Below are 11,253 nucleotides of genomic sequence, written 5' to 3'. Positions count from 1 at the left end.
GATAATTAAAAATGGCGATTATGATAATTTCATTTTTTCGAACAAAGACAATTAGTAATACTTGCTAAAGAGTTTAATTTAATATATTATTTAGTTTTTAGTACTATTATTGACAGTTTTAATTGCGATTTGACAAGCTTAAATTAAATTAAAACGCACAAAATGAAATGCCGTTTTTCTAATTCTGCGTTGGCAACACACAAACATAAAAACAACCCTCGGCTGATTATTCGTCGGCAGCGAAATATGAATATGTAGACGTACTGCCGATTAGTCATAACAAAAAAGCACGCATGTGCACGGATGTTACGAACTAAAAAAAGCTAGCCATTTGCTGTTTTAGTCATAATGTCAATATTTTTTAGCAGTAGCTCTGTAAGACTAATGCTAATATTTTTTGATGCTGCATTTTAAACCCTGGTATAAATAGTTCGACCATTTAAATCGTTTTTCATTAATTTAATGTATTACATTTTGGGATATTAATCATATATATTATGTGGATATCACTAATTAATGCTTATCAGTTCCCCTTATACTTATCCATCGTGGGTTGACGTCAAGTCTGAAGTAGAATATTGTAAACAACTACGTTCCAAAAAATCCCATTAATGCCAAAAAGTGCTAATTAATATTAAGTTCATTAAAAGCTTTTGAAAAGAAAATAAGAACATCTATAATAACAATTGTAGTAATTAAAATCTAATCATAAGTCTAATATTATTTTTACAATATTAATATCGGCAAACGGTATCATTTCAATACAACGAATCAATTCATTGCATAGTGTTATTAATGGTAATGATATTGTTATTTTTTGTTTGGTCACCTTAATTAACAATACAATAATTCAAAAACTTACACGAGTAATTAAGAACTCAATGGATTCTTAATAACGGTTACTATTTTTTTTATTTATTTACTTGTCCTTGATAGACTAATTAAATTGTCATTAAATAATTTGGTATTTATGACAACATTCCATTGAAAATGTACGCTAAATTAATGATTATTTAAAAGACCGAACAAATAACAATTATAATCAGACTTCATACAATAATAATCCGCGTACACAAATGTATTGTACAAGAAAAATCAATTGAAATAAAATTATAAACAACAATTAGTTTTTAATTATACAGTTAAATTTCGGAACAAACACACTATTAGACTTGTGTATTGTGAAGAAGAGGGCAAATCAAACAAGTGAAAAAAGCGTTAAGTTCGGCCGGGCCGAACTTTGGATACCTTCCACCATAGGAATACTGACAGTTACGTGAAATGAAAATATATTTGGAACATACAAAAAAGTGAACCTGTAACGACAATTCTACCAATCGATTGTTGCAAACCATAATTTAGACCAAATACAAATTTAGTAATTTTAATGGGGGTTTTTCCTAAAAACTCTGAACGCAAATATTTGGACCTATATTAGGGTGAAACATGTGTATAAAATCCTCAAAATACTGCAATTTAGAGGGCAAATTTATACGAGGCATATCTAAAGCGGGACCAATATTGACAACATTGTGTAGGAATTAACGAATATTTGGCATTTTTATAATATGAATGGTTATGTCTAACAGGACAGATATAGCCCAGGCAAAAAAGAAAACGCATATGTTTACTTTTGGAGAATATGAATAGAATCACTTTCTGAGTAGATTTTTGAATGTCCGTCCGTCTGTCTGCCATGCTAAATTGTAAACAAATTTCAGGTCACATTTACTATCCAAATTGGATAAAATTTGGCACAGCTCATTTATTTGGCCTTAGAACTAGACAAATGGAAATTGTCGGAAAATCAGATTTAGATATAGCTCCCATATATAGTTTCGTTCGATTTTTGGTAAATAGTGCACCAAATATCCAAATTTAATACGATTGGTTTTATGTAAGGGCTACGCCGCATTTAGGCGATATAGTCCGATAAAGTCATTCTCGAACCTGGCCTTTAGTTTTTTATCTCGATATCCCCCCAAAAAAGAATGATTACAACGGATAGATAAATCGTCGTACAATTCTATACTATATTGGGTTTATGGAAGCAACCCCAAAAGCCGGAACAAATCGTTTAACTATTTTAATATAAAAAGGGGGTATATGGGGACTACCCCTACAAAGGGGCGAATATAAATAATTTGATAACAGGATTTGTTACCATATACAACTACAAAATACCAAATTACAGAAACTGCCTGCAGACAAAAGACGACTCTATGCAAAATTTGGCGATTTATCTCAATTCGTTTAAGGGGACCCCCCATTTTCGGGGTCAAAAATTTTGTTGATATAATTCGAATCTACACTAATTAATGAATGTCCCTACAAAATTTCAAGTGAAAATCTCAAGAACTCTTGAAGGTATAGCCGATTTATTGTGTCAGCATCAAGTGACGGCTGAAGGGCTTCTCAAACTTAAAAAGCGTTTTTCTCTAATCATTTTTTTTTGTGAATGGCGGGTACGTTAATTCAAAAACTAATAACCCAATCGATTTCAAATTTTTACACGTTTCTCTTTGAGTGTATAGCTATCGTATGAACTAGGATAAAGCCAATCGGTGAAGATCTTCCTTATTTTTTAACTTGGTTTTTGGTAAAAAAATCGGCGATTTTCCACAAATATTTTTTCAAAGGTTCACCATTTTGTTAATTTTAGAGCGAAGTCAATAATCCTAGTTCATACGAGAGCCAGACATGTACTCTTTCTAACACCGTTGGAATTTTCGGATTCCGATGTTCCAGTGAGGAGTTATCATGCCCGCCATCAAAAATAAGGACTTTTCTTTAATTACAAAAAACAACAACAAAACAATAACAAACATTTTTTGTAAATTATTTTTCTTCTCTTTTAAATCTTCAAATATATATGTGCAAAGTTACAAACCTTAACAAGCATTGGTATTGATTTACCAGCCCATTGAAAATCTTGAAAAATTAAAATCGAGAATGGGTGGGGTTCCCTTAAAGGCTACAGTGATTACAACAGACAGACGAACATGGCCATATCGTCATGGAATTTTGCGCTGATCATGCAGATATATACTTTATAGGATCGAAAATGATTAGCTCTATGAGTTACAAACGGAAAAACAAAATTAATATACCCTCCATACTATGGTGGAGTGTAAAAAGGAGGTTATATGCGTACTTCCCCTATATGCGGGTGAATATTAATAATGTTTGCTAGGGAGATTTGTTACCATATATGCGTACAAAATACCAAAGTGTAGCGAATTCGGTTGAAAAACGCTCTCAGGTAGCCACCATATAAAGGGGATACCTTTATATGGTGGCTACCAGAACAACTGGACCTACATTTATAACTTTTAGTGGAGAAATTAAGTACCCAATAAGAACCCAATATACCAAATTTCAGCGCTCAAGAATCCCAAAATACCGAAAATTGGGGGATACCTTTATGTGGAAGCTATGCCTAAACGTGGACCGATAAAACCCATCTAGTAAAGTCCATTGAATCAATCAATGGAAAATAGCGGCTGAAATCTTCAAAACACAACTGCAACTTTCAAGAGGATATGTGAGAACATGAACTCCGAATATTTTATTTTATTACAGTTCCTTCATTTGACTAATAAATTAACAACTTGCGGGACTATGTTATCATTTTCGAAAACAATATTCTTTTAAAAATCTACGTCTCATATGTTTTTCGAAAAATATTCTTTAAAAAATCTACGCCTTATATGTTTTTCCATGTTTTTTTAAATATTTTTTTAAAAAATATACACCTTTTTTAAACCAGTGAGAGAAACAATTTAGTCAGACTATATAAAACCATACCCAACTACCACGGAACTCTAACTCTCTGTGGATCTATATTCTGAGAGTTAGAGTTCTTAGGCGTAGATTTTTTATACCCTACACAACTATGTTGTCAGGATATTATAGCTTTGTGCTGCCCCAAAAGATTGTAACGCCGCGAAATATTGGTCCTGGACCCACCTTTAAGTATACCGATCGTCATATCTCGACTAGCTGAGTCGATCTAGACATGTGTGTCCGTCCGTCCTTTCGTCTGTCCATTATAATTTGTAAACACTATACAGGCCACAGTTATGGGCCAATCTTCACGAAATTTAGCATGTAGGATGGGTTCTGGTCAATGAAGGCCCCTATTGTGTTTGGTAAAGATCGGTTAATATTTAGGGGATGAAATGGACCAAATTCATATTTTTTTGTCGATTTTTCTGGTCGCTCCAGAGGCCGCAATTATGACCCAAACATCGCGAATTTTTACATGGAAAAGGGGATCGGGCCAAAGAATAAGCATGCCTGTTTTGATAAAGATTGGTCAATAACATAGACCAAAACTTTTGTGTGAAAAATTACAAAATTTGTATTCTATGGCGTATATATTTTGCCCTGAAGGACATAGACCCAAGAAGTTGACAGTATATCCAAGAAGAGTAATTGACCTTTAAATTAATAACAATTACATTGTCGTATGTACACTTAAATATTTACATTTGCTTACGTATTCAGATATTATTTAGTAACCCATTACTACACTTGATAATAATAATAATTTTGAGATAAAGTGGACCGAAAACTTAATTTTTTGTGTTTCTTTCGAGTCGATATATAGACCACAATTATAAGACAATATCACAACACAACCCACGGGGGTGGAATATGGACATGTACCGAATATTAGAAATATTCGGAAAATATATCAGTGTAAAGAAGAGCTGTTGATCTCTAATCGGGCAAGAGGATGCAATTATTATGAAATATTGCCCAGGCTCGGAATAAAAATCCACAGAAAGATAGAGTTCTGTGCTAGTTGTGTAGGGTATCGTATGGTCGGCCCCGTCCGACTATACTGCTCCGCTCACTGGTTTTTAAATAATCTTTTTTAGACCAGTGAGAAAAACAGTTTAGTCGGACTATATAAAACCCTACCCAACTACGAGGGAATTCTAACTCTCTGTGGATCTATATTCTGAGATCCACAGAGAGTTAGATTTATAAGGCGTAGATTTTGTTAAAGAATAGTCTATAGAGCGATTTGAAAAAAAAAACACATAAAAGCTGAGTTTTCGGGCATTTAATATACACTTATCCTATAAGGAGGATGTCTACATTCTGTAATTTTGTGTCAAAAAACATCGCTGCCTAATACCATATTTATTTGGTGTGCGTTTAACAATTGTTAGAGCAATTACATTTTTAGAAAACCCATGTTTTGTTTTCTATATATATTTGTTTATTATATGCCTTAATTTGTTCGGTTCAATAAATTTAGTGTCCAACCAAATTAAAATTGGATTGTTATTTTAATTATATAACAAAGTTTTTTTTTCTTTTTTGCAAATATTGATTTAATTACATACATCAGTAATGTACCAAAATATTTGCATAACAATTGAATAGATTTACTCAAATGAATTAAAAATGTAATTTATCCAAATTGTTAAATAACAGTGTTTTGTGATATTTACATAGCGGTGCTAAAGTTCTCTGAAATATAAAACAATAGAATTGCATTAAATGCAAAAATTAGCTGTGAACTATAACTAATGACAATTTTATATATGTAGGAGTCATTTTATTGCCTCCTTGTCAAAGCCAGAATATATTAATAGAACATTTGGCATACTGTATTTTGAAAAAAATATATATATATATATATATATATATATATTCCAAATCTTTTATAAAAATGGTCCGGTATATGCACTATATCTTCAATAGCTCTTTGGGGGCTAAGGGAAAAGTCAAACGATTTTTATGTCCCGCGGTAAGAGAGCAAAAGATCGAGTATGACGCGGTGCCACCACAGCACTAAACCTTCATATTTTGAAGATGGAAGGCATTTCAATTTTGTGAGCCCCAAATATAGACCCATTAATTGATGGAATTCTGGATGGGTTTCATGTATTACAAAAATACAACATTTCACATAAAACCAAACATGAACCAGTGAGCGGAGCAGTATAGTCGGACGGGGCCGGCCATAGGATACCCTACACAACTATAACGGAACCCTAACTTTCTTCTGATGTTTTTTTCGAGCCTGGGCAATATTTCTAATATTTGCACCGCTTTGCCGATTAGAGGTCAACAGCACCTTTTCCTTACACTGACATATTTTCCGAATATTACATGTCCATATTCCTTTCACCATGGGTTGTGTTGTGATATTCGGCTTTCAATTGTGGCCTATAGATCGGCTCAAAAAAAAAAAAACACAAAAATTATGTTTTCGGCCCATTTCATTCCAAAATGATTTCGGTGATCAGCACCGAAATTTATAGGCGTTGTCCTTGACCATAACTGGAATTTCATGGAAAATTTCAAAGCGATCAGCGCTACAATTCCGCCCTCTAGTGAGGTAATGTGTTACGTAAATATATATGTTTAACTCCCACATCCGAATACATACGACCATATAATTGGTATCAATTTAACCCTTTGTGGCCCAATGTTGCCCACAGGCAACAAAATGTTTTAGAGTTTATATTTAATATGTAGCTAGTAGATATATATTCTTTGGATTTCATACGTCAAGAACTATCTAAAAATCTATAAAATTCAATGTTTTAGTAAAGTTATGAGCTTTTCAATATAAAGAAGAGGGCTAAAATGTGTACAGTACTAATTTGTGTATACAGTCCCAATTATTTAAATCGATTCGTATTCAAAATGTACGAATTCTACCATCAGATTTTTTTTGATTCTTATACAACAGAATATAGGGAATAATTTAAAATGATTTTTTCGTCGATTTTTCATTTGGGTTTCTTGATATTGGGTTTTTATTTTTCAGAAAGAATGTACTGTATATCCCGATTGCAAGGATGTAGCGATGTCAAATTTTTCCATGTCCTATCTAGGGTAGTTGCATTAAATCTGTGAAAAGAAAATTGTTCTATGATTACGGAAAAAAAATCGGGGCTCAAAGGGTTAAAGGTCAACCACTCCTCTTGAACATACTATCAACTTCTCGGGTCTAGGACATTCAGGGACAAATATTTACGCCATAGAATACAAATTTTGTAATTTTTCACACAAAAGTCGGGGTCCATTTGACCCGCTAAATATTGACCGATCTATATCAAAACATGCATACTTATTCTTTGGCCCGATCCACTTCTCCATGCAAAAATTCGCGGTCTTTGGGCCATAATTGCGGCCTCTGGACAGACCAGAAAAACCAAAAAAATAAAGTTTGTGGTCCATTTCATCTCTTAAATATTAACAGAGCATTTCCAAAAACAATAGGGGTCTTCATTGGCCAGAACCCATACTACATGCAAAATTTCGTGAAGATTGCTCCATAACTGTGGCCTGTATCGTGTTTACAAATTATAATGGACATACGGACGGACGGACACACATATCTTGTTCGACTCAGCTAGTCGAGATATGATGATCGGTATACTTAAAGGTAGGTCTAGGACTATTATTTCGCGATGTTACAAACTTTTGGGGCTGCACAAAGCTATAATACTCTGACAACATAGTTGTGTAGGGTATAATTAACAGAATGTTTTTCCTTCTTGAATCAAGTCGGTTACCAGAAGTGCATCTTACAATACATTCTAAACATGTTCGACTCAACCTTTGTTTACCCCATATTGTACTTCTTTTTTTTTTGATACATAAAAATCTTAAACAATTTGTAAATGGATCCTTGAAATTCTACTTAACAAGCTCTTTCCGTTTCCCGGTATCCCAGCAAAATCAATAAAATTCAATTGTCTACCCAGAAAATCATCAACATCATGTGCGCTTCAACTTCAATTACCGCACACAACCAATTGAAATGAAATTATATCCAACCAGCTAATGGTGTTTCTCTTCTTTTTTCCTCTTCTCCTATTTAGGATTTACTATTTTCGTAACTTTTTCTCAGTCAATTTCCAGTCTCTCAAAACGTATTTCGTTCTTCTACTTTCTACGCCATTTATATGATTTTCGACTGGCATAAAAATCTAAAGTGAAAAATCACATTCAATGTAAGCCATTTTTACTGGCCTGGTAATGGTGGCGAATGGTTGGTTGGATGTTTGCTTGGCTGGCTGGCTGGCAACTTGGGTGCTTAAACTTTTGCCCAGAAAAGTAATTTCTTCCCAAAGGAATAACATTCACTTAATGGCTTCTAAATGGAGAAAATTAAATGAAATAATACGAAATTTATTGCAATACGTTACTAATCGACAATTGGGTGGGGGCAATGGATTGTGGGCGGTGAAGTGATTCTGCCTTGCAAGAACACAACAATTGAATATTTGAAAGACGATATAAGTCGATTCCAGAGAAACGATTAGACTTTGGTGAAATTAAAGTACCACTTGATCAATGAAATCAAATGGGATTAGAATGAGGTTGTGGCGATTTCAAGAGGCGTAATATTTGAGTATTGGCTATGGTTGGAGCAAGAAAACTGCCCAAACGATTATTGACTGTAAAAAAAATTGCTAAAATTGATTTGAAGTCATTTGTTTGTATATGGTCTACATTGTATTGTAGTTTAATGTTACAAGGTCTCAGATAAAGTAAATAAAATATTTTAAATTATAAATAAAAATTATTTTTATGAGCCACATTCCTACTTTTTATTCCCTCCATCAAACGTAGTACACTGTTTTTATGCCCTCCACCATAGTATGGAGGGTATATTAATTTTGTTTTTCCGTTTGTAACTCATCGAAATAATCATGTCCGACCCTATAAAGTATATATATTCTTGATCAGCGTAAAATTCTATGACGATATAGCAATGTCCGTCTGTCTGTTGTAATCACTCTAGCGTCCAAACGAATTGAGATAGATCGCCAAAATTTTGCATAGAGCCATTTTGTCTCTAGGCAGGTCAAGTTCGAAGATGGGCTTTATCGATCCACGTTTAGGCATAGCTCCCATATAAGGGTACCCCCCCAATTTTCGCTATTTTGAGGTTCTTGAGCGCGTTTTTCAACTGAATTCGCTGAAATTTGGTACATTGAGTTCTTATTGGGTAGCAAATCTCTCCACTAAAAATTATAAATAGGGGTCCATATTTTCGGATAGCCCCCATATAACGGTACCCCTAATTTTGCGGTATTTTGGGGGACCAAATTCGCTGAAATTCGGAACTTTGAGTTCTTATTAGGTAGAAAATACCTATACTACAAATTATAACCAGTGAGCGGAGCAGTATAGTCGGACGGGGCCGACCATACGATACCCTACACAACTACCACGAACTCTAACTTTCTGAGGATGCTTATTCCGAGTCTGAGTAATATTTCGTGATATTTGCCCCCTCTTGTCCGATTAGAGGTTTTCGAATATTCAGTACAGTCCTTCTAATTACTTGTCCAGATTACCTTCACGGTGGGTTGTGTTGTGATTTTCGGATTATACTCTACTCGAAAACACACAAAAAATTATGTTTTCGGACCATTTCATCCCAAAATTTTAATCTGATCATCACCGAAAATTGTAGGCGTTGTTCTTGACCATAACTGGAACTTCATGAAAAATTTCAAAGCCATCAGCGCGATATTTCTCCCTCTAATGTGGTAATGGGTTACTAAATAATATCTGAATACGTAAGCACCTGTAAATATTTGACTGTAACTCCCACATCTGAGTAGATACATCACTATATTTGGTATCAATTTAAAGGCCAACCACTCCTCTTGGATATGCTATCAACTCCTGGGGTCTACATCCTTCAGGAGTAAATATATACTCCATAGAATACAAATTTTGTCATTTTTCACACAAAAGTATGGGTCCATTTGACCCGCTAAATATTGACCGATCTTTATCAAAACATGCATGCTTATTCTCTGGCCCGATCCCCTTCTCCATGCAAAAATTCGCGGTGTTTGGGCCATAATTGCGGCGACTGGAGCGCCCAGAAAAACCGACAAAAATAATGTTTTTGGTCCATTTCATCCCCTAAATATTAACCGATCTTTTCCAAAAACAATAGGGGTCTTCATTGACCAGAACCCATCCTACATGCAAAATTTCGTGACGATTGGTCCATAACTGTGGCCTGTATCGTGTTTACAAATTATAATGGACATACGGACGGACGGACACACATGTCTAGATCGACTCAGCTAGTCAAGATATGACGATCGGTATACTTAAAGGTGGGTCTAGGACCAATATTTCGCGGCGTTACAAACTTTTGGGGCTGCACAAAGCTATAATACCCTGACAACATAGTTGTGTAGGGTATAAATATAGGTAAATTTTTTCGGGTAGGCCCCATTTGTAGTCGTATATGGTAACAAATCTCCCAACCAAAAATTATTAATTTTCACCTCCATATAACCCCCTTTTTATACCCTTCACCACACTGTGGTACAGGGTATTATGTCTTTGTGCATATGTTTGTAACAGGCCAAAGGAAACGAGATAGACCCATGGTTCCTTTTGAGAATATGTATAGAATCACTTTCTGAGTAGATTTATGCATGACCGTCTGTAGATGTTAAATTGTAAACAAAGTACAGGTCGCATTTATGATCCGATTTGGATGAAATATGACACAAGTCACTTATTTGGCCCAAGGACGAACCCTATTGAAAATGGGAAAAATTAGTGCAGATTTAGATATAGCTCCCATATATAGTTTAGTCCGATTTAAGGTAAATGGTGCACCAAAGTCCCCATATATCATTCGATTTGCATGTAATTTAGCATAGAGTACTGAATTGGGTCCAGAATGATGTGTGCTAAGTTTCGTGAAAATCGGTTCAGATTTAGATATAGCTCCCATTTATAGCTTCGTCCGATTTGAGGTAAATGGTGTACCAAAGTCCCTCTATATCTTTCGATTTGCACGAAATTTGGCAATGCGTACTGAATTAGGTCTACCAATGATGTGTGTTAAATTTTTTGAAAATGCGTTCAGATTTAGATATAGCTCACATATATACTTTGGTCCGATTTAATGTAAATGGTGTACCAAAGTCCCTATATATCTTTCGATTTGCACGAAGTTTGGCATAGCGCACTAAATTAAGTCTAAAATGATATGTGTTAAGTTTCCTAAAAACCGGTTCAGATATAGCTCCCATATATAGTTTCGTCCGACTAAATGCAAATCCTTCGATTTGCACGAATTTTGGCATAGCGTACTGAATTGAGTTTAGAATGGTGTGTTTTAAGTTTCGGGAAATCGGTTTAGATTTAAATATAGCTCTCATATATATTTTCCGTCGATTTAAACAAATTAGATCTAGAAGAACCTATATTGGATATGCAAATAATAGCAGT

The sequence above is a fragment of the Musca vetustissima genome, unplaced genomic scaffold (assembly GCF_032173495.1).
Source record: "Musca vetustissima isolate MV318-11 ecotype Yass unplaced genomic scaffold, APGP_CSIRO_Mvet_v1 utg20390, whole genome shotgun sequence".
Lineage (NCBI taxonomy): Eukaryota > Metazoa > Arthropoda > Insecta > Diptera > Muscidae > Musca > Musca vetustissima.
This window is presented reverse-complemented; position numbering follows the sequence as displayed.